Source organism: Lottia gigantea (genome assembly GCF_000327385.1).
Source record: "Lottia gigantea unplaced genomic scaffold LOTGIsca_54, whole genome shotgun sequence".
NCBI lineage: Eukaryota > Metazoa > Mollusca > Gastropoda > Lottiidae > Lottia > Lottia gigantea.
In genome coordinates, this window is record NW_008709848.1 from 1,567,502 (window position 1) to 1,587,937 (window position 20,436).

General features: G+C 31.5%; 1 protein-coding gene across 1 annotated transcript in view; it reads right to left on the reverse strand.

Annotated features, from left to right (window-relative positions):
• Positions 1 to 20,436, reverse strand: part of LOTGIDRAFT_249378 (hypothetical protein) — a 78,583-nt gene that overhangs the window by 40,416 nt on the left and 17,731 nt on the right. The window contains exon 3 of the mRNA XM_009062978.1: positions 105 to 135. The gene's annotated coding sequence lies outside the window, so the exon portion shown is untranslated. The remainder of the gene's footprint in view (positions 1 to 104; positions 136 to 20,436) is intronic.

A 20,436-nucleotide genomic window follows, 5' to 3' on the forward strand; every position in this document is an offset into this window, starting at 1 on the left:
TTGGAGAATCTGAATTTTATCTAAGTTAAGTGTGGGAGAATGAGTTCCCTGGTCATTTCATTTTTCCAGACAGGTTAAAAATCAGAGTGTAGGTTCATTGAAGATATGATTTATTCAATACAAATTTTTTGAATAATTAAAACTTTGATTTAGATGTTTTTGCCATGACAATTATCATAATAATGATATATATTTTCCAATATTCTTTTTATTTTATTTTCATTGATTGTATTTGCATATAGTACAATGTTATTCACATAAGACTTATTGTATGTACAAGTCATTGTATTATTTACAATATGTTTACTGTATTTGTAGATTGTATTTACAACAATTAGTCTTAAGCTATACATATGTACAGTTCAGAGTTTGTTGTACAGTTTTTTCCCCAATTTATGAAACTATGCATGTGAGATTCTACCTTTGTCAATAAAGGCAAATAATGATTAACTGTTGTCAATGGATATACCATATTTACTGTAAAAAACACAGGTAAATTGTTGGCCTATTCACAAAATATTACATTGTACAAATTGTACACACTATTTACAAAAAAAGTAAATTGTATGTACAAATTTTGTCATATTCTCAGTAGGCAGATTTTATATTCATATAGTGTAGTGCTTTGACATTTTTGAAAATTGCTTGATATTATATATACTTTAATAGTTCAGAGCCATTTTATCATATATTTGCCTAAATTAGTGTTACAAATTTTAAAGTAAAAAACCCAAATAATTTTGTATTTTTGCCCTACCCGCACTTGCTAATGAAATGCACTAAAGAAACAATTGGTAAATAATGTGTGAGGCCAGATCTGGAGTAGTTTTCTTTTTCTTTTTTCTTCCGGGGGATCCTCGGGAAGGGGTGTAGTAAAAGAAGGGAAAGGGGGTATTCTGTTATTCTGTATTTAAATTGTTTTAAATAAAGTCTCTGTTGATCATTATACTCTGTATATTTTTTATTGTCTGTGATTGTGAGAGGTGGTTGCATTCTGATGAAGATAACAGCACTTGTGCCTAAAACAGAGCAATATCAGAGTTTTTGCTATGGCAACTTAGCATAGACTGCACTGGACATTAGTGAGATCATTGCTTGCACTGCAGCGAGATCAATCCATTGTCATCAGTGAGATTATAAGCAATTTAACTGATGTCTCAGTGACATCAATGGCAGCAACGCCGATATATTGACTTCGGCAAGATCAATTCATGAACTTCAGTGAACAATTCATCCACTTCAGTCGGTAGATTTCAGTGACATCAATCTCCGAATTTAGGAAGACCAATCTCAAGACTGCAGCGATTCTGAATCTATAATCTCTGGACTTAAGTGGGTCCAATCTTTGGAATCAAAGACACTAAGTCTTGGGGGAGACGAATCTCGGGGCTTCAATGAGACCGAATATTTTAACTTGAGGGAGACGAATCTCATGACTTCAGCAATACAAAATCTATAACCTTCAGGGAGACCAATCTCATGACTTCAGCAAGACCACATCTTTCAACTTGAGGGAGACGAAGTTCATGACTTCAGCAAGATCACATCTTTCAACTTGGGGGAGACGAATCTCAGGACTTCAACAAGATCAAATCTATAACCTTGAGGGAGACGAATCTCGGGACTTCAGCAAGACCAAATCTTTTAACTTGAGGGAGACGAATCTCATGACTTCAGCAAGATCGAATCTTTCAACTTGAGGGAGACGAATCTCATGACTTCAGCAATACCACATCTTTCAACTTGAGGGAGACGAATCTCAGGACTTCAACAAGATCAAATCTATAACCTTGAGGGAGACGAATCTCGGGGCTTCAGCAAGACCAAATCTTTTAACTTGAGGGAGACGAATCTCATGACTTCAGCAAGATCAAATCTATAACCTTGAGGGAGACGAATCTCATGACTTCAGCAAGATCACATCTTTCAACTTGGGGGAGACGAATCTCATGACTTCAGCAAGATCAAATCTATAACCTTGAGGGAGACGAATCTCGGGACATAATCAGTAGTGACTTCAGTGAGACCAATCAATCACCTTTGGGCCTTCAATTACTATTATTTTATTGTCTTCAAATTTGAATCTACATGTGATATAAGCTGATCTTTGTAGAGGTTTTAGGCCTAAATCATTTTTTTATGTTGGGCCTATATTACTTATTTCAATTGATATTTTGTCGTGTGATGTAGGATAATTGGTGGTGATCAATTTTTAAGGAGATGTAAATATTTCACCATAAAAACAACTTTTATTGTTAGAAATCGATGTTGATAGCCACTGTTATGTGAAAAGTGTTGATAAGGATACTAAAATCATTAGAAACCTGTCAATAAATTGATCCAACAGCCCATAATATTGATTCAATCTACACACTTTACTGCTGAAATCGATCTTAAATACCTAGGTAAGGCCCATAAGTAGATTCTAGAGTCTATATTTCGGTGATACAAAAAGGTGTTCTTCCAAAAAGAAGTCGTTTCTCCAAATTAGAATTACTGGTATGAAAAGAGGTAAAGGTAAGAATAAGATTCCGACAAATTAGATAGGATCTTTTATTGCCGCTAGATAGTATTAACTGTCAAAAAACATCATTAACTTGGTAGTGGGAATCTTTAAGTATATAGGATCGCTCATATTCGGAGTGTATTTGAGGCATGTTGATGAGATAAAGACCAGGTAAAAAATGTACAAATAATAATAAAGAAAAAGAATAGCCATTAAATAGTTTTATCTAGAGCTGTCTTATTTTAGTTTATGAAACAGCTTTTCCCCCGAGTTGATTGGAAGGATGATATGCAACGGAAAATCACCAAACATCTGAGAGGGTAGGGTTATAATATAAAGCTATTATGTTCAATAACGATTAAAGGGAGGCAAATCCATTTAATGAACTAATTATCTCCCTTGAATATTTCCAACATGGCGACTGCCACGCAAAGCGGTTTGTTGACATTTTTATTTTTCTGATCTTACTGCTTAAAGAACTGTATCAAAAGGCATATAGATCTGGCATTTGTTTATTTTTTATTCGCCGATTCGAAGATTTACGATCGACGCATTATTAGTATAAAATACAGTGGCATTGTTCATTGGATGTCAACTGTCAATGTCATAGACGACAAGCCACAACTTGGCACAAGGTATTAAATGATAGTTATTGTGGCGTTATGTCTACAAGCCTGTGGTCTAGTGTTGATTACATTGGCAACACAACTGACCTTAAGTGGTTTGATTAATGCAATGCATATTCTGATGTCTGACCATATTCTGGTCCATTTGGAGATGTGGGGCATATTTTACTATAGTCAAGGTATTGCTCACTCTGTTCGTTAGTCAGACTGCTCTATATCGAATTTATCTATTGAACAAAATCTGATATTTTTTTAGAAATGGGAGTAAATAATGATGATGAAGCTGATAGTAATGCTCTGTTTGAACGTCATACTATTGATGAAATTAGAAACCAGGAGAAAAAATACAGGTAAGAGCTTATATGTCTTTCAGATGCTATTAATCTTTTTTTCTTTATATGGCACATGCTTCTCTCTGATCTGTTTGTTTTATTAATATTGTCACTTGCTACAAGCAGTGTAATGGTTTACCTGTCATATTTTATATCCATTTTGTATTTTAGGGGGAATATTGAGAGAAAGAAAGAAGATCTAAGAGTAATGGTTGGGTTAGTAACAAATTATTTTTATACAGGCCAAAATTTCTGATTAAATTATTACTGTAAAAACAAAAGTGGTACATTCACAGACCTTAATTCTACATTCTTAATAACTGAAGTGCTTTGTTCACTACAAAATAACATAAGAAAATTATTAGAAACATAAGCTTATTATTAAGAATACAAGTTATATGGATATACTACTTTTAGGTTTATTACGTACTACGTTTCGAAAAAACATAAAGGTAACATTGTCAAGCAAAAATAACTTAATAATGTTACCTATATGTGTTTTGAAACGTAGTATGTAATAAACCTAGAAGTAGTATTATTATTTTGGATTATTCTCTTAACTTATATTCATGTTTGTAATGTTTGTGTTTTTATCAGAGAAAGATACAGAGATCTGATAGAAGCAGCTGATACTATAACAGAAATGAAAAATAGTGCTGAAAATGTAAGTATATACTCTGCAGATTATAGAGACTCAGTTTATATTTCATATCTCAGACAGAGAGGATGGAAATAAATTTTCCGAACTTTTCATATGTATCGGTAACATCAATTTGCACAAGATTTCAGACAAACGTCAGTCACCAATTTGTCTTGATATTTCACTTAAACATAGCTATTGCAAAGACCCTCAAAGTTATTAGCCACTTTTGCAATAATGATGCCATATTTGATTAAGTGTTTAAAGAATTAAAGGAAACCACGGTTTAAAAATGGTAAAAATTATAATTTTAGGTGATGAAATCTATATCTACCATGGAAACAATGTGTCAACAATTAAAACAGAATCATATGATTAAAGGTGTTTCGTTTCCACAAACTGCCAAACCTTATAAGTGAGTACAGATTTAATAGTATTATATAGAGAAAAGGGTTTACCAATAATAAAAGACCCTCTGTTCTGTTTGTGTAAATGTTAATATTGACAAGGCCCTTGTATTACAATCTTTCAGTTATATGTCCCAGTTGTCAATTTCTGTGTCTACCTGTTGCTGTTAACCCACATTTCTAGGTGCTAAAAAGGTCAAGAGTCAAAAAACTATTATTATGTAGCCTATGTATTTTTACTTATTACAGGAAAAAAGAAGAAGTAGAATTCTATGGTGTGGCATCACAGATAAAATTATTATTGGATATACCAGAAAAGGTCTTGTATATTTTTCATTATTCATTTTTCTTAAAAAAGATTTCAGATATTATAAGACAAATACTTTGACATTAACTACCAATCATGCAAAGGCTCTAGCATAGAACTTGTAGCTTCTCTGGCAAATTTTTCTATATTATCTCCGTCTTGAAGTGTGCAAAAGAATGGTCAATAAATCAACTCATTTCATTGATTACCTTTAGATAGATAGCAAGAAAATGAACTAAACTTTTATCTGAAGCCTGATTCTGCATTGATGCTCAACACATCTGACTGTAACTTAGTATATATCAGTGAATGGAACTGGTGTTTTGTAGCAAATCTCAATTACTAAATTTTGTGAGGTATTTATTAAACTGAATTTGTTTTTCTTCTATAGATCTGGAGTAGTATAGATAATGAAGATTATTTACGAGCAACTCAACTGTATTTACTAGCACGACATATCAATACCAGTCTACATCTAGATACCCAGAGATCTAGTAATATACTCTCCTGGTTTCCTCTATTATCTAGACAGTGGGCTGCTATCAGTCACTTTAAATCTTCTATTCTACAGGTATACATGATCTCTTTATTTCAATTTTGTAACCCCTGTTTCTACAGGTCGGAGGGCATCACATAATAGGCCTCTAGTCGTTTGAAAATGACAATTAACCCGGGTGGCATGTGATTTACACGTTAAACATCCCTCGACAGTTGGAAATTGAAATTATTTGTGGTATTTTCAACTGTGATAATTACACCTGTTTTATTTTATAAGAGTAGAATAATAGTTATATATGTATATTAATTTTCAGGGGTGTAGAAGTATGTTGAAAGAATGTGATTCTAAATTCACTGATCAGGTAAACTCAGATCAAAATATTTTTATTATTGATTGTGATTCTAAAGGTGATTTATAGCATCTCAAAACATAAAATCATACAACAATAACAGTTCCTAAAAAGGTTAAGTGATGATAATTTTCAAGTAATTGAAATCCTGGAATTATTTGTGTATCTTATTTATTGTAGAAAATGGCTGAATACCTGTGTTCTATATTATTATTAGAAGATAGTACACCCAGACAAGTTTTTAATGAATTTCTCTTAGCGAGAACAGTAAGTATTGTTTTTATAAACTCTCAATAATCCATTAGCTGTATTTGCCAGTTATGTCTAACAAGAGATCCAAAATGTCTAGTTTCAATTTTGATTAAAAGCCTTTTTAGGACACATTACATCAATGTGAACATAATTCTTTCTAGTTTAAAAATGTTTTTAAAAAGCATCATTAGAAAATAGAACTACAAATCTGTTCAGCCATATTATAGTGTATAGTAAAATATCAATATTAATTTATTATATTTGTAGAAAGCTGTACAGTATATATTACATCCTAATCAACAAGGTAATATCAAGGAACAAGTGTGTACTGTAGTACAAGTATTAACTAACACCATACATCAGATATATGCTGTGTTTTATAGTATAGATTCAGGTAAGCTACAGTTAGACTTTTATGAATATTTAATATTGATCCAATTGATATAGTGTACTGCTTTTCTTGCTGGGTTTATTTTATACTCTAAGAACCATATTGAATAGATTATGATAAAATTGAATTTCGCACTTTTATTTCCATGTGGCCATGTGATTTCATACAAAGATTGTATATATTTAACGTGGTATTGTAGGGTATTTGAAGATCATAAAATCATAAACATGCATTGCTTAAAAACCTTGATCTATTTATTTTTCAGATAAAAGTAATCTATTAATACAAACTATAAATAATGTTACCACTAAATCACAAGAAGGTACGAAATTATTTTAACTTTTTTGATATTTATAGCTTAGATATATAAACTAGACAGTTTTGATTGTGGTCTAAAATATATATTTGTTTCATTAAGATCATGTTTGGAGTTAGGAACTATTGTTCTATAGTTATTTTCGGGGTTGTAGATATCTTGTAGCCCAATGTTTTACATATCTTTTTTTTTTGAACAGATTTTGGTCTTCTAGATATTCATGGATCCCTTTCTTCAAAATGTTTACCAAAATCTGTGAAAGGTAAACTAGAATTCATTATTTTATTGGATTAATAAAACTTACTTCAATAGCCATAATTCTTGAACCACTATTATATGCCAAATAGCAAATTGCTATTTAGTTCATTGATAATGTTCACAACTTTAATATTTGTTTCAATGGATGTTACTTCACTTGAAATAAAAACAAAATAAATTCTTAACTTCAGCCCAATAACTCAAGATTTTGAATTCTTAGTTATAATATGATTTGTTTTATAACTGTAGATTTTCGTCCTGTATTAAGAAATGTAACAAGTAATATATCACTACAATATTTACAAGATAATTGTCAACAATGGATCACTACGTAAGTTTTTAAAATTATTTTGCTTGCGTAGAGATTTTACAAATCCTGAGTCTCATAAATCATGCTGGGCTCGTTCCTTAAAAAGATTGTGAGGGTGAAAATTTGTTTGATATAAGAAGTAATAAACGGCACAGTTTCAATATTAAAACACACTGATTTAAACACAGAGCAAACATACCTCTTAGCTTTAGTACTATGTTAAGAGTAAATATATTTAGTTATTGTACCTGATTAAGTTATGTTTATTTATTTATATCATAGATGTGTACAAGATATCAGTAGTGGTGTAGGTAAACTATTAAACTATGTCAATACTGTAAAAAGATTAGCTGATATCAGAGATTCTGTCTGGTCTCTATTACAACAGGTATGTATGGGTTATATTGGACTGCATGGATGATTTTACCTTCCTTTGAGTCTAATCCAATTTGACTTTGGTTTTTGTCAGGATTTGATATGCTTTAGAAGCAGTAGAATAGAATCACTCTGATTTGGGAATAGATCTAGGCTGCTAGCTAAGAGGCCACAGGTACAAGCTCGGTGACTAAAGATCAGTGGACAGTATGGAAGCAATACTGAATAGGTGTATTACCAGAGTTTATTTTATTTTTTATGCATTATAGTAAAAAGATAGACCTGATTATTATTTTTGTTTAATTCAGGATGAAAATCAAGCTAACTGGTTAACTGTATGTGATTCTATATTAGATAGAAAACTCAATGTTTGGGATGATGTATTAAAACCATTATTTCTAGATAGAGTTAAGGTAAAAATGTTTTAATAAATTGTTCATTCCTGCTTTGATTCAAGGACAGAATTGTGGTCTTATGGTAGTGGTTGAGCTATGAAATCATGTTATTTACATTGTGGTAGAGGTTCACAAATGGAGATTATCTAATATTGCATATAACTATGTTTTATCATTTGTGTATCTTTTGATAATCAAGAAGGCAACACACTAATCTAAGTAGATTTTTGTGAAGATGATGTCTGCCATCTGACTCTGGATCAAGTGATTAGCCAATCATTACTTATACAGCTCAATTGTCATAATAAATTTGTTCTGTTTTCAGGCCTTAATAAAATATCAACTAGATACAACTTGTGAACTTACTAAACGTAATATAACTAAAGTTATGATGGAGTTAGCTAGCTATGAAGACAGGTACGAGTAAATTGATCCATTAATAATGTGCTAAAATGATGTATAGCTAGCTATACCTAGCTTCAATAATAGAGAACTATAAAGCGAATGAAAACATTTAGAGAGCAACTGGCCTTTGTGAAAAATGTAACCTAATGAACTACCTTTTTGTTTCAGTGGACTACTGAATGAGTTAGATCTGGCTAGTTATTTGTGGTCTGAATCATATAATGATATTCTACCTAATGCCGTATGGACAATTTCTACTACCAAAACTTTAAAAGATAGTGGTGCTTTAATATTAAAAGCAAAGGCCTTCACTCCAGCTGTACAAAGGTGAGATACTGGTTTTTCTGTAGTGCATTCAGTTTATATGAATTGAATACGAATGAATCCTGCGAGGGCAACCATCTTTTTAAACAATGACATTCAAGATGTGACCATAGTAAACTCCCCCTTACTACTTTTCACAAATTATTAACCACTGATAAGCGACCATCTTCATTACGCGACCAGCAATGTTGGTATAATTATTATACATTTTATTTTTTGTAAAATTGCTAATTATTTATTTCAGTTATTTATTTATTATGTGAAAGTATTTATTATTTATTTCAGTTTATGTGAAAGTATTTATTATATATTACAGTTTATGTGAAAGTATTTATTGTTCATTTCAGTTTATGTGAAAGTATTTATTATTTATTTCAGTTTATGTGAAAGTATTTATTATTTATTTCAGTTTATGTGAAAGTATTTATTATTTATTTCAGTCTATGTGAAAGTATTTATTATTTATTTCAGTCTATGTGAAAGTATTTATTATTTATTTCAGTTTATGTGAAAGTATTTATTATTTATTTCAGTTTATGTGAAAGTATTTATTATTTTTTTCAGTTTATGTGAAAGTATTTATTATTTTTTTCAGTTTATGTGAAAGTATTTATTGTTTATTTGAGTTTATGTGAAAGTATTTATTATTTATTAGAGTTTATGTGAAAGTATTTATTATTTATTACAGTTTATGTGAAAGTATTTATTATTTATTACAGTCTATGTGAAAGTATTTATTATTTATTACAGTTTATGTGAAAGTATTTATTGTTTATTACAGTTTATGTGAAAGTATTTATTATTTATTACAGTTTATGTGAAAGTATTTATTATTTATTACAGTTTATGTGAAAGTATTTATTATTTATTTCAGTTTATGTGAAAGTATTTATTATTTATTACAGTTTATGTGAAAGTATAGATGAAAAGTTAAAGATGTTATTAGAAGATAATGAAAGTTATTTATATTCTGAAAATAGAAGTCAGAGAGTTATTGAAGGCCCGTTTAATATATACCAAGATACACTGACTATTTTGCGTTACGTTGAAACAAGCTGTACCAATTGTATTCAAGAGTAAGGAGCCCTTTGATATTTACATCTTTATGTGCACTTGGAACCATGTTCGTGCTCTCTCTATTAAGAATATCCCTTTTCCTCTGATGACTTCTGCCATATGGATATATGACTTAGATAAGACTGTAAACTGCTCAAGTTGATTTTTGTTTAAAAAGTGATAAAGGATTTGAAATAGAAAAGTATATACATGTATTTTTATATTTTTTTCCAGAATATTAAACTATTTAACAGAACAGTTAAAGAATTGGCAGAAAGTTTTGAAAGAAATTGAAGATAATGTGGCTTTGATTATAACAGAAAATAAGTAAGTATCTTCGATATCCAGATTACATTGTGGATGAGTTCCCCTGAAACATGGCCCTGTTCCACCAAAGATCTTCTGATCAAGTTTGTCTGAATTATGTTATTTTTTTAATGGAATATTCTACATGTTCGATAAAGACTTTGGAAAGTTTGTGACACAAGGCCCAGATATGACATATTTCTAGGGCATGTGGCCCAATATGGGTACCAGAATTTGGTGATATGAATTATTTTTGTATACCATTATCCTTTTGTCTTTGGAAAGTCAATGGAAAATAAGATACAGAATGACTAACAACACAATTTATTTCATTTGATTATTGTGTATGAGATGCTAATCATACTTTCTCAATCAATGATTTGAGTAGATGATATTTGGTGGTTGAAAATCTGTCTTGAATATTGACTTTGAATGTATTTAATGAATGATATTTTCAGAATATTAGTAGTAGGCAGGCTATGTTCAGCTATATCTGACCTATGTCCTCATCTTAATAAATGTGTTCTTGGTGCCACAGAGTTCCAGACACAAGAATCATTCAGGTAGAGTATTACAATGTATTTATTGGTGTAATGGAGTTCATTGATTATTTTGTTGCATTATATTTGATATATTTTCCTTCATGGTTTGGCATCACCTAGCAGAAGACAATCCATCATGCTACCAACTGTGATAGATATTTTACATAGCTTATTAAAATTAGGTTATTCACTGAAATATTAATTTTGTCCTTTTTCTGTGCTATTATTATTCAAAAACATATCTCTACAAGCACTCTCACCAGAATATTCCCAAAAATGTGGGAAAAACAATAAATTAGGAATCTGGCCACGTATTCTCGAAACGATCTTAGCGCTTGGATGTCCTAGAATCAATGTTAGAAGATATGAACCTAGCGCTAAGATCGCTTCGAGAATATGTGGCCTGGTCGTTTTATATTGCTTATAATTGTATTTTATTTATGTTTTATAGTAGAACATTAAAAAAGACTAGATCTGGACCAAAGGTGACCAGTGAAAGTGGACAATGGTTAACTATTACTAATCAGTTGGAAAAGTGTAAACTACTTTCCTACAGGTAATATTTTTTAAACATTTTTTGTCAACATTTGCCTTTTACCAAGTGTCTAATGATAATTGACAAAAGAAAGTTGAATCATTCTGTGTTAAATTCTGGTTTCTTCTTGACTGAAGATGCTTATTTCTAAGCCATTAATAAAGATTGTCAACATTGTCATAATTTCAAGCAGTTTAGACCAATATAGTTTTATAAGTTTAGTTCAAATAAACCTAGGATAACCATTGCCAAAATATTTGGCCATGGAAAACTATGATGGAACTAGTTAATATAGTTGGTATGATTATATTGTACTGATGTTCCTTTCTTCTTAGTTTTAAAACTATAAATAATAATATTTTCAGTATATGGGTGGAGTATATTTCTAACCAGATAATCACCAAGTTATCTTCTCCATTACATTCACAGAAATGGTCTGATTCTGTCCAGAATTGTACAGTAAGTAATATCCTGGTAACTCCCTTGGCTATCTGGGATATTTTTCTTTCAATGAACAATATGTTATTGAAAAGTGGATAGGATTGGGAAACAGGCTTCCTTCTACATAACCCTTCTTCGCCAAGACATGCCTGGTGAAACTGCAATATCAACAGCTGTTGGTCAAAGAATCTTACATTGACTTAAGGTCAAAAGTCACCAACCCGAGTTTTGGCACTCTGGAAGAGTGAGATAGCCTCTTTAATCGTTCCATCTAGTAATAACAGAATAGAATATGTTAAAGACTTTTCTATAATTTTAGAGATGGGATGAAGTAAATATACAAGAAGAAACAGATGAAGGCAAGAAACTCAAATCAAATATACAAATACCAATGCAGGTATGACAACCTTGTGTTGTTTTTTTTTTTCATTTTATTTCACCAACAAGTGTCCATGCCTTTGCAAAAAGCCAGAAAAGAAAAGTTTACTTTTGAATTCAATTAAAGGATTGGCCTTAAAGAAAAAAATCTTGTAACAATTTGCTGTCAAGAGGAGCACCATGCTTATGACAACTTTTGTGAATAACTGCTGAGATATCACAGTGGTATTAGGTGTTCTGAATATTGACTGTTTTAATAAGAAGTATTATTGTGATATTGTAGACATCATGGTATATTCAATCTATGTTGTATTTATTGTGTCGAGATATCAACAGAGTTGGTGGACAAGCTTTACCTAGGTAAATACTTCAACTTACATAACCTTATTCTCTAAAGACTGTAGATGGTTAAGCCATGAAAATGATTCAATCATTTATGTTCTTCTTTGAAAGTGTCAAGAATATCTGTCATAAGTTCATTTTGACAGTTGACGGGTAAGCTATGAAATGAATTGAGCCTCTACATGATTCAGTGGCTCCAGGTGTTAGTAGTCTTAAGTATAAGAGATGGACAAGATATTGAAAGAACAGACTGATTGAGACTATTGACAGACTGATTGACAGACTAATGTTAAGACAGATTGACAGACTGATTGACAGACTAATGTTAAAACAGATTGACAGACTAATGTAAAGACAGATTGACAGACTGATTGACAGACTAATGTTAAAACAGATTGACAGACTGATTGACAGACTTATGTTAAAACAGATTGACAGACTGATTGACAGACTAATGTTAAGACAGATTGACAGACTGATTGACAGACTAATGTTAAAACAGATTGACAGACTGATTGACAGACTAATGTTAAGACAGATTGACAGACTGATTGACAGACTAATGTTAAAACAGATTGACAGACTGATTGACAGACTAATGTTAAGACAGATTGACAGACTAATGTTAAAACAGATTGACAGACTGATTGACAGACTAATGTTAAGACTGATTGACAGACTAATGTTAAGACTGATTGACAGACTAATGTTAAGACTGATTGACAGACTAATGTTAAGACTGATTGACAGATTAATGTTAAGACAGCTTGACAGACTAATGTTAAGACAGATTGACAGACTTATGTTAAGACAGATTGACAGACTGATTGACAGACTAGAGGAAAATTACCAATAAAGTATTGTTTTTTTGGTAGATCAATTATCCAGGATTTAGTATATAAAGTTAGTGATGGTATTGTTGATCAATTTGAAGTACTGGTTAATAGAGCCAAAAAATCATCTCAGAGTAGTTTCCCCTTAACACAGCAGCAGGCCTTACAAGCCTTATTTAATATAAAGTTTATTCAACAAATAATACCGAGGAAAGATGATAATGAGGTTAGTGATATTTTTGTGAGACTCTTTCCAGCCGTTGCTAGGGTGGGGTCCGTGTGGGCTGGGCCCCAGCACGTGAGAATTAAACCCGAGCAAAACCTTCTTCAGTTCAGCAAGAGATACATTCATTTACAGTGTCTTTGTATAAAGCCAAAAATATAAAAATTGTGATATGTTTTTGGCATCTCAAAATGTCAGAAATGGGCCTTTAATTCTTCAAATTTACAAAAAGTACAAAATTAGAGTCCCAGCACCAATTCATTCCTGGCGACGCTGTTGAGTCTATATCTTCTTCCTGGCAGAAAGTTCAGAAATTATAAACAATTTTGATAATTGACACTAAAATATACGTGTTTTCATTGACCTTTTACCAGACAAGTTTCATTTTCTGTCTTGGATATCGTTTGGCAGTTTTGCAACTTCCTTTTCATTATTTTGCAGGCAAGTAAGAAATATCAGAAGAGACTAGAGAATATAAAAGATAAACTAGAAGATGTGATCGATCCCTTTGATTTAAACGTTTTCACTCCCTATATATCCTCTAATTTATTAAAACACACTCAAAGATGTTCTGTAAGTAACCTTTATTTTCATCAATTCTTTCTTACCAAACAATTCACTTTCAGTTATTTCTTTACAAATGTCACCTAAGAAAAAAAAACGTAATAATTTGGTAATATCATGTTTGTCGATCTGTCTGAATTCGTTTGTGAGGGATTGGAGGCTATTTTGAATGGTGAAATGTGTTGATCTACTTCTTCAGCCGTTTTAGGCCTGAAGACAAATTGGGCGTGTTTCACAATTTCAAAGTTACAGATTTTACAGGACAAAGTTTCATTTTATTTCTAATTTAGATTGAAAACAGGAGCACCTTGGCCTTCAGTCATCAGTAATATATTTTGTTGTCTTTCCGTTTTTAGGTGATTTTTGGTGCATTAACCAGTTTAGACAAACATGGTATTTTATCATCAGGAAGATCAACAATCAGTAGCCAACAAGAACAACATAATGTCCTACCATTGACCTCCTGTCCAAACAGATTTCCACTGTTACCATTGAGTACCAAGGAGAACAAACAGTCCTATACGCAGCCCATATTATCACAGACTATGACTAGGGTAGGTATAATATTGAAACAAACAGTCCTTTACTCAACTCATATTATAACAGACTATGATCAGAGTAGGTATAAAATTGAAACAAACAGTCCTTCACTTGTACAGTTAAACTTCTTTTAAGCAAGCGGTCAGGGGGGATGCTCAAAAGTGGGCGCTGACTAGGCTAGGTATCGAACAGAATCAAAGAGTCCTTTATAAACCTGCATCACAGACTTTAAACAGAGCAGGAATAATTCAAACTTTAACTCAACTTGTACTGTCAAATACCTAACTCTTTTCATATCTTAATTTCGATACATTTTTTTTTCAGTCTTTTGATGGGAACACAACTAGTTTATCATCAGTTGTAGAGGCGACACTACCAGATCCTTCCCAAACTACAGATATGACTAGTTCTCTGTATGATAAACTCGGCAGTATGAGTTCACGATGGTTCTCTAATATTGGTGGAAAATCTTGATCCTGTTAAACAGGTAAGTTTTTCTATGAATTTGGATAGTTTAGATGCTAGTACGATGTCTAAATGGTGGGTCAAAATTCGAATGAACCCAAAAACATTATTGATGTCCTGGTCAATTTGGTAAAGTTGCAATAGAAAAAGTTGGTATATTTTCTTATTTACAATAAGTTAGTGTCACATCAAATCTGCATAAAGCAAAGAAAATATTTGTTGGCATGGTTATTTGCCTTTGCACCCCTATTGCATGCCTTTAATTGAATCTATGTGTGAATTCATTCAGTTACTTAAGTCCTTCATTATGATAAAGATAAGAAAATTATCAATGTGGTCATGAATCCCAATTCCTATATTCTTTATATACTATCAGGATTTTTCATTGGAAATTATTTCCCTTGAAATGAATTATAGTAATCAAGTGGATGAATTGGTTCTCTGTAGTTATTTGTGGTCTAGATTAAATTCACATATTTGATGGTAACTTCCCTTACACTATTAAGATTTGATCTTTCAAGATTTGTGAAGATCTATGCCTGTAGTTGTATTTCAATCTTTGTATTGTATCTTTTACTGAATAAAATATAGCACGAAAGTTGTGAAGAATTTGAAATTAAAAAGACTGTTTAAATCCAATGATCTTGAATGATAATGTCGTCTATGGAGAAATGTCCGTTTCAAAATTCTTTTAATAATTTGGTTGTTATACTGTTGCATAAAAAAGTATCTGTGCGAAAATTGACTTTATTTCAATTTCTCAATAAAATATAGAACCGTAAGATGTCCATTTAAGTTTCATTGCAAGTCCAGTAAGTGAGCAAGTGGATGAAAAAACTTAAATTCTTTGGTAATATCAGTAACTTAGTAAGTCAAGAAAGCTGCAAGACAGATGAATATAAAACTCATTTCTTTATTCAATTAACCTGTAGAGAATTTAAATTGAAGCAATCAAATTGGCAGATGAATTATCCATGACAAGAAAATAAGGGGAGATAAATCTAGGTATATAAAGAGACCCCCCTGAGTATGTGAAGGTGATAAGAAAGAAGCTGTAGTAATGAAGAAACTGTAATTCAATAATATAAGATTGACAGAGCCAGGCTATTTGATTACATATATCAGGTTTTTGGCATCTAGTTGTACTAGATTATAGTTTCAAATTAGTCTAGTGCAGGCCACAGCTGCATAGTTATTCAAAATGTAAATTCTATTCCTGCGAGAAATATTCTAAATCTATTTTAGTTAGTTTCTTTCTGATGAACTCAAGTGTAAGTATTAAGAAAGAAGAAAGGGTCTATAAAGAACATAAGATATATGGATATACTATCAGTACTTCTGAATTATTAAACATACCCGGTACTACATTTGAAATACATACATGTAACATTATGAAGTAAAATAATATACAACAAAAAAAGGTCTATTGCTTCAAGATAAGGAAAATACTGAACAAAAACTAATATGGTAGAATGCTGACATGTTGAATTTATTAGCATTTTAATTATAATAATGAGAATTTTTGCTACGAAGAATTGAAAAATCAACCAAATGTTAGTTCATTAAATAAGAAATTTAATCAGCTAAGAGACCAATATTACCTCCTCATTGTGAAGAGCATCTGTCTGATTTGTCTGGCAAAATAAAGTAAAATTCTATAACAGAGTCGTTAAGAGCGTTGGTTCTTACATGACGTGCTTTGATTGGTTACATCGAGCAAATGCCAGCCAGGGGTTCTGATCTTGACCGGCATGTGAAAGTCTGATGACCTTGAATAAGTCATCTTCTCTCATGATTCCAGTCGACCCAGCTGTAAATATGTATGGAAGAACTGGGAAAGATCAATGCCAAGAGGTTTGGCCAAGGACCAGCTGGTAGAAAGGATCCTTAACTGTGAACCTAAGTTGTTATCCTAGTAAAAGTAAAATATAGTTCTTTCTTTGTAATCAACACTTCTGATTGTAATTCAGGATCTGCTGGTATGATTTTGATTTTGATTTCACCATTTGTGAAAAGAACGGCAGACCACTGCAATGTACTGCAACCTACTGTCTAACATCAAGTATAGGTTGGAAAAGGATAGTCCAGCCATGCACTCCGTCTAAGTATCAGACAAAAGAATAGACTGTCGGTCAATATCCGAAAGGTGGTAGAACAAAATAACCCCAGTTTTATAGTTTTCTTGAACATATTTCATAGTTCTATCAGTGAAATCATATACTGAAATACATGGTATCACAGAGAACAGACAGAGTGAGCAGATCTAGTGTTGCTATCATTGGAATCACTAGTAAGTCTACTGATGACAGTCTACACCTTGTTAGAATAACAATAAATAAAAGAATTATATTACCTGATAGCACTGGGTGGGGTCATGTTTATCAAACCAGCTGACAAAGTTGATAATGTTTTGATTGAAAGCTCCACTCGGTAGAGAAAGATAAACAGTAATGTATAAGTGTTGGATTTTAGGATAAGAATAATTCAATAGTGACTGTTTAAATACCCAACTAGATTTAACATTTTCCTCATTGCACAGTTCATGGCTTCATTCGTCTTCATAAGAAAAAGTAGGATGTTTAACTCCATTTCATTTGATTTCAAAACACATTAAGTTCTATGCTTAGAGGGACAGATGCGCTATTTTTTGACCAAATCATACGTCATCTCAGAAACGGGAGTTTTTTAGCTAAGCCAATCAGTAATAGTGTTTACAACTCAACGTCGAAATTTGACCATTCAAATCCATGTGTGTCCAGAATTATCCGCATTTCAATGTTAAAATGACGAGTGGTTAATTTAGATACTCTGTGATATATAGAAAAGACATAATATATAGAAATACTGAGTTTTTGAAGTATTTTTTAAGGATATATGGGATTTTGGTACATTTCTAGTACTTCTAAAGACTATTTACATATATTTAAGACTAAAATCAACCCCCAGGGACATCTGGACCTTTAATAGACAATGTTATGAAGTGAAATTAGTTGCCAGGAATCCTAAGTGTGTGCACAAATTTCTTGATTTTTAGTTTGATTCCTTCTCAATAGAAGCCCTCAATCTTGATTTGCAAAACTGACAAAGGGAAAATGTGTGAAAAAAGAATTTTGGTATACTGGTAGTTGTTCTTACAATGGTAGTCTTTGATAAACTATTGACATTTGTATGTCCTTAATTTCATAACTTTCCATGCCAACTACACGTGGAAATGGTGTTGTTGATTTGTTAGGTGCAAACTACGTTAGTCCATGTGAGATTAGATGTAGTGCAATCTGTGATATTGATATTTTGACGTCCGAAATGAATTGTGTAAGCTAACCTGATTAAATGTGTGAACAATCGCGAATTTTTACATGATTTTAACAGTTTAATGGCAAGCTCAATTTAAGTATTATAAAATGGTCAAGTGAAGGTAATAGTTAGATTTTAACTTTACTTTCGCTTTGCTCCCTCTGCCCACTTTAGTCAATCTAAAATCTAACTAACTTAAAACCTAACCCCAGCTGTCAGTCAAAATGTTACATGATTGTTAAATTCTTCATAATTAAGTGATCCACTTAACAGAAAATTTAGCCAATGCTGATTGAATGAAAAAATTGGTAAGATTCTAAGATAAAAAGGATAACATTAAAAACAAATTTTGAAAATGTTGATGCCATATTTTTCGTGTAAATAATTATCAGAGTTGTTATTTTAACAATGTTAGAAGTTAGACAGAGTCAGAATAAGATATATATTATATGTATATTATCTTGATATCAAATAGAGTGATGATAGAGAATGGCATTTCTTCTAACACAAGATCTTTACATATCTGATAAATTAATAGTTGAATGTAAGGAATTTCATGGTTTGATAAAGTATATGATGTAGGTCAGGTATGCTGCTGTCAGAGTTTTCATACCAGACATTTCTAGTGCATAATTTCACATTTTAATATGTATAATTTAGAATCAAAATGTCTGATAGACCATAATCACATTCAGGAATCCTTTTCACAGTGGACTATTATATAGCATTAATTTGCTCAATTCCAATTTCTGTGATTCTTGCTTTTTATGACTTCACCATTGTAAAAGCTGCTGATAATATCTAAGGGCCATAGTAATATTGATGTCATTAAACACTTAGTTTTAGCGGAATTTCAAAACCTCACAGACATCTGACTGAAAATGAGAATGGTGAAAATCAATGCTGTCAATGTCCCTGACACATAAAAAGTTCATGATCCTTTCCAGCTGTTATGAAACATTATTTGCTTTTACACAATTGACAAGTAGGCTAATTTTTTTAACACCTATTTTGCTATCTCACACTCAAACTAGTATGATAATTCATTAATTGTTGTTATAATTGGTATAATGTTTTCATTTGGCTTGTTGAGGTCACAAGATTTAGTATGGAGCTTGAGATTTTCAAGGAAACTTATATGACAAGTCACAAAAATATGATCCTACCCCTTGGTTAACATTTATATTTATATTAACAGTTATCAGGGGATTTTTGATTATTTTTTGGGGTTTTTTGTGGGATATGAGTCACTCACAAAACATGAAAGGAAACTTCCAGTTCTGCATTTGAAGCACATTGAATTATAGGCTAGGTAACATATACTCCTCTTTTTCACTTTAAAAAGATTCAGGTTTGACTCGGTTTGCCTAATTCTTAAAGACAATCTATACATAACATAATATTGAAGAATAATTAAACCAATTTACTAACTATCCAAACTGCAAAATAAACCCGAAATCCAAAAGAACATTTCGGCCAATCAGTGATAGCAGCTAATGAACTTTCCCATGAGGAAGTATATCAGTTAAAAGTGAGTAAGTATTTCGTAATGAATAATGATGTAGTTATGAGGTCTTACTCATAAGTCTTACTGTTTTCAACCTATAACTCAGTGATCTGTTCTGACACGAAAAACAAATTTATTCACTGAATTCTGATAAGATTTTTATATGCGAGAAACCAATATATTTCACTTCTGTCATTATCATCAAAAATTTTCATAAATTGCCAAAAGTTTGTGTAAATTACAGACAAGATGCCAAATTTGTGTACATTTGATGTATTTTGGCTGTTTTAATGTGATTTACTATACATTAAACTAGAGCTGACTCGTGTCTGCCAGTAGCTTTTGTTTTCCTTCTACAAAAACTGGGTAATTTATGATTATTTTCTTTTACAATTGTTAAACCATATTTTAGCTTAGAATAATATTGAGTTGTATATTTAATGTTATGATCAACAAGAATGTAATATAGTTTTGGCATCAAATTGGGTTTATTTGATATACTAATCCAGGCATCTTATATTACTATATATTTATTGTATCATCATATTTTGATACTAGTAGCCTACTTAATAATCAGACATTTTTTGAAGTACATCTTCCTCACATTTGTGTTCCATTTGATTTATAATGTGATTTACTATACATTCTACATAGCTGTTTTTCAACTGCCAAGGCTGTCTTTCATCTGTTAGAACTGTCTTCCGTCTTCCAGAGCCAT